The sequence below is a fragment of the Dipodomys ordii genome, unplaced genomic scaffold (genome assembly GCF_000151885.1).
Source record: "Dipodomys ordii isolate 6190 unplaced genomic scaffold, Dord_2.0 Scaffold3, whole genome shotgun sequence".
NCBI lineage: Eukaryota > Metazoa > Chordata > Mammalia > Rodentia > Heteromyidae > Dipodomys > Dipodomys ordii.
In genome coordinates, this window is record NW_012267219.1 from 28,212,100 (window position 1) to 28,215,647 (window position 3,548).

At 47.9% G+C, this 3,548-nt stretch overlaps 1 protein-coding gene across 1 annotated transcript in view; it reads right to left on the reverse strand.

Moving 5' to 3' along the window:
* The window catches only part of Cep83 (centrosomal protein 83kDa), an 80,788-nt gene extending 78,190 nt beyond the window's left edge, over nucleotides 1-2,598 (reverse strand). The window contains exon 1 of the mRNA XM_013023041.1: nucleotides 2,494-2,598. The gene's annotated coding sequence lies outside the window, so the exon portion shown is untranslated. The remainder of the gene's footprint in view (nucleotides 1-2,493) is intronic.
* Nucleotides 2,599-3,548: the final 950 nt, after the last annotated feature.

Below are 3,548 nucleotides of genomic sequence, written 5' to 3' on the forward strand. Positions count from 1 at the left end.
AAAAAAAAAAAAAAAAAGCATATGACAGGTTTTGAAGATAGTAGAGAAACCCATCATTTCTTTCAAGAACTCGAGTCTAAAAAGGCAAAGTAAGAAGATTTTGAAGAGTTAAGTGAAGAACTTAGAATATCTTTTAAACAAATAGATAGATGGATAGATAGATATAGATAGATAGATAGATAGATAGATACACAACCTCTACAAGTATATACAAGTTAAACAATTTAAGAAAATCACAAAAGCTCATGCCTGTACTTCCAGCTAATTGGGAGGCCGAGTGAGTCTATTCCCTGAAGACAGCAAGATCCCCACCTAAACCAATTGGGTGTGGTGGTACAGATCTGTGGCCCCAGATTCATAAGAGAAAGACTGTGACAACATGCTGTCTCCAAGAGGAAAAAAAAACAAAAGCCTATCCAAAAACCAAATCAAGAAAGCTGAGTGGGTGTGCTCAAGTAGTAGAGAACCTTCCTAGCAAGTGGGAGTCCTGTGCTCAAACCTCAATTATAACCCCTCCAAAAATAAAAATAAAACAAAATATAACAAAAATAACTTACTGAGCCTAACACATTATGTATGGCAAAATTAAATTTTATTTAAGCAAGGAAATAGTATCATTCTTCTAAGCTTCTTGAATTAGAACTTTCCATGGCATAAGTCTGAGTTCAAATTACTTAGGACTTTACAACATAATATGAGCCATTCTTGATTTTTTTTTTCTTCCTGTCTTACCAAGTTTCTGAGCATTACTTCAACATCAGTAACATGAGTGTAGGGCTAAAATGAAATTTATGGATTTTAGCAATACAGTAAGAATATGATATAAACTAGAATTTGCAATTTCTATTACTAGTAGTTTGATCTCAAAGAAGTCCTTTATTTCACTGTCTCAAATCTTCTGAAATACTCAAAAATCACTTTAAAAAGTGTTCTGAAACACCAGATGGTAGTGCCTCACACATGTAATCCTAGCTACTCAGAAGGCTGATACTAGAAAATTTTGGTTCAAAGCTATCCCAGGCAGGAAAATCTCAGAGACTCTTATCTCCAATTAAACACCAAAACTCTGGAAGTGGAGCTAAGGCTCAAATGGTAGAGCACCAGCCTTAAGCAAAAAAGCTCAGAGAGGGGCTGGGAAGGTGGCTCAGTGGTAGAGCGCTTGCCTTGCATGCATGAGGCCCTGGGATCGATTCCTCAGCATCCCATAAGCAAAAAGAAAAAAGCCGGAAGTGGCGCTGTGGCTCAAGTGGTAGAGTGCTAGCCTTGAGCTGAAGAGCTGAGGAAAGACGCCCAGGCCCAGAGTTCAGGCCCCGCGTCCGGACTCCCCCCTCCCCCCCAAAAAAAGCTCAGCGATAGCACCCAGGCACTGCGTTCAAGCCCAGAATCAACACACACACACACACTGAAAACTTGCCTTCAAAATTTAATCATCAAGTGTTCAGTGAGGTGAAAGGTGACTCCTAGACAAAGACTTAATAACTTGAAAATAATCGGTGCTTCCAAACTTCAAACGGTGTAACTCTAAGTTGCTATAACCCTGTTATTTGAAAATATTCCTACATTAGTGTGTGTACTTCATCTGGTTAGAAAATACTCAAGGACGAATAACCAGCATACAGTAATTACCAAGAGTAACTCAAATCCATTTGTAACTCTCAGGAGAATCCTGGGTGACAGGGAAACTTAAAGCATCCTAATAATTCTTAAGCAAAAGGTGATAAAAATAAAAATGTGAGAGAACTGTAAGCATGTACAGGCTAAACTTAATTTAGAGCATTCTGAACTCAGATAACTGTAAAATAGCTCCCTTTAAGTATGCTCTAGTTGAATAGTGTGCTTGTTTACAGTGGTGTTGCTTGGTAACAGAAGCACTTCTTTAACAACCTACTCAGTTCTGGACCTATTCAAGTATTCTGAACATATAATGAAGACATGATTAATTTAAAAATTCAGAACAAATTTCTCCTTATCCTACAAAGCTTGGAGATTTAAACTGTCTTCATTCTGACCCAGAGACATAAAATACTGGGTATTCTTCTATGTACAGTGCCCATTTATCGTGGTCCAAGGTTGGACACTAAGGATTTACCAAATTATCCAATCAGCCCAAAATATCTCCTCATAGTTGAGATGTGACCTCGGTTAAAAAGCCATAAACATCCATCACTGCTAAGCATGGCTCCAACGCCAAAGAAATACAAGGGGAGCACGACTTTTTCAATCCACGACTTAAAACTCGGGGGTGCCACACTTCAGCCAATCACGCACGCAAAGTACCGCACCGCGGATATCCCGGGCAGGGGCGGAGGGAGCCCGGCGTGCCCTCCCTTGGCTGCCAGACGTGGCTTCTAGCGTGACCTGGACTTTTCTAACACGCGCGCCCCCATCCGTGGACAAGGAAACCTCAAAAGGATTCCAGAGCAGTCGGGAGTAGAGGGGATCCCGAGGGGACGGGGATCGAGTCTTGCACAATTTGAAAGCCAAATGCCTTACCCAACTCATGCACGGTCCCGGCGACGTGCGCCCCGAAAACTTCACAGTGACCGGTGTTCTGGCCTCCCCCGCCACCCGGGGACACATCCACAGCTCCAGCCTCCGGCACCCACTCCACCCGGGCCGCCGAGGCATCGGGGCTGAGGGAGTCGGTCCCGCCCGCCGGGGTCACGGCCCGCCCGGCCTCGCCTGCTCCCCGCGGCCGCTCGCGCGCCTCCGGCCGGCCGCCGGGACAGAGCAGCAACCGTCGGGCTCCGGAGCCTCGGTGGAGGAGGACCCTTAGGAAGCCCCGACGGTGGACCGGGCGGCCACGGCAGCTTCTCCTCGGAGGGCCAGCCTCCCCCTCTGGGTCAGCCCTGGAGCCCGCGGGCCGACGACTCGCCCGCCGCCCGCCACCTCAAAGCGCCGCACGGCTGGACACGGCAAGGAGAAGCAGAGGCGCGGGAAGCCCGACTGGGCCGGAAGTCCCGCCCCGCACTGGCGTCACCACCACGCGCGCCCGGCCGTTGGAGGGAGGCGGCGCGAAAACTGCCGCTGCCACTGCGGGAAGCCGGAGGCCGTCGTTATTCCCCGAGCCCAACGGAATGGAAAGTGGGTCTCTAGACTCCGACTCCGGACCTTGATGGTCCGTACGGCAGTGGAGCCAGAAACCTGGTTCCCTCTCCTTCAACTGCCTTTCCTGCTCTCTGCTTAGGGCTAGGATGGCTGACCTGTCATCGCTCTGTCAGCACGGCCCGCCTGCCTGCCTTCGGTTCTGTGAGATTAGGTTCCCGAGGTCGCCATCCTGCCAGCTTAACCTGGGGGCACTAGTCACCTAGCTCGTCCTCCGTGAGGGACCCTGGAAGGAAGGCCCTGGAGGATCTCTCCTCTACATCTCCTGTGGTGGGCCTATTGCAAGGAGCAGACTTGGAAGGGGAAAAAAGTACTTGCCTTTGACAGTATTATTTGTAACTTAAGGTAGACTTCAACTTTACAACATAGGGGCTGCCCTGGTTCCCACCTTTAATCCTAGTTACTTGAGAGGCAGAGGTAGGAGAATCCTGGTCTATGGCCTA